Genomic DNA, 1,244 nt, shown 5'->3' on the forward strand with positions numbered 1-1,244 from the left:
ACAATGGCTGCCAAATAAAATATTCCATTGTTTTAATGCTAATAAGCCTTTCTAGCCTTGTTACGACCAGCAAATGTCAGAAGAATATTTCTTTCAAAACAAAGGCAGTAGGTCTAATTAACATAAATACAAAAGAATGTAAAAGTGGTGGCAATTTATGACCTTAAGGTAAATGGTAAAGTCTGCTATGAGCCTAGAAGGCCCATCAGGCCGGCGTTTTTCTGCGGTTACTGTAGGATGAAGCGTTTAAGAGTACTTCTACTCCCCCCTGGATGGGATGCTAGTCCATCGCAGGGTTACCCCTAGCACTAAATACGCGGGTACCCATTTATACACCTGGGTGGAGAGAGCCACCATGAGAGTCAAGTGTCTTCCAAGGAAAACACAGCACAATGTCCTCAGCTACGACCCAAACCCGGACCACTCGAAGCGGAGTCTAGCACACTAACTATGAGGGCACCCCGCCACCCATATAATGATCTTAACTTCTTTTAAAGACTAGTTAAACTATACCTTACCAAATCCAAAGTCAAACTAAAGAAAAATTTAACTAAACACCATAAGCTTAAAGTCAAGGCTGCACATCTAAAGCTCACTTATCCAGTGGACTATATCCTGAAACGACTACGTACAAAAAAAAGTGTCAGGTTTTATTTGTTACGGGGCCAGAATAGACCACTAAGCTAGAAAATGAATCATCCATAAAATGAGCAGTTTTAGTTTTTTTTTAACGGTCATATAAATTGCACTTGCCATTTCTCCAGTTTCTCTTTCTGTTCTCTGCAATATAATGGAGATAATAATGCGATGTTACATATAGATCACGGGGTCTCTCAGAAAATCATATAGTACCAGCGTTTCTAAAGACGTAATTGTTAATCAAATTATGTTTGAACAAACAAGTTTGAAGGGAGGATAATCTAGCAAATGAACAATTTTATCTGCTCTGAAAGACCAGTTAAACAATACATTACCAAAACCAAAATCAAACGAAAAGGAAATTTGAACAAAAGTAATAAGTATTGAGTCACGGCCGCATAACCAAAGCTTACTTACCGGGCGAACCATCTCCAGAAACCACTATGTACAAAAGTGAAAGAAAAATATCCCTTGTTAAATTGAGGCAGATTCTATGCAGTGTAAGATTTTACAACAACACCATGGAAATAAATCCAGAGCAAAACAAAGGACATAAAAGCTCTACGAATGTTTTTCTTACCCGTTTCGTTGTCCTCCCCATCAGA

The sequence above is a fragment of the Montipora foliosa genome, unplaced genomic scaffold, assembly GCF_036669935.1.
Source record: "Montipora foliosa isolate CH-2021 unplaced genomic scaffold, ASM3666993v2 scaffold_406, whole genome shotgun sequence".
Classification (NCBI taxonomy): Eukaryota; Metazoa; Cnidaria; class Anthozoa; order Scleractinia; family Acroporidae; genus Montipora; species Montipora foliosa.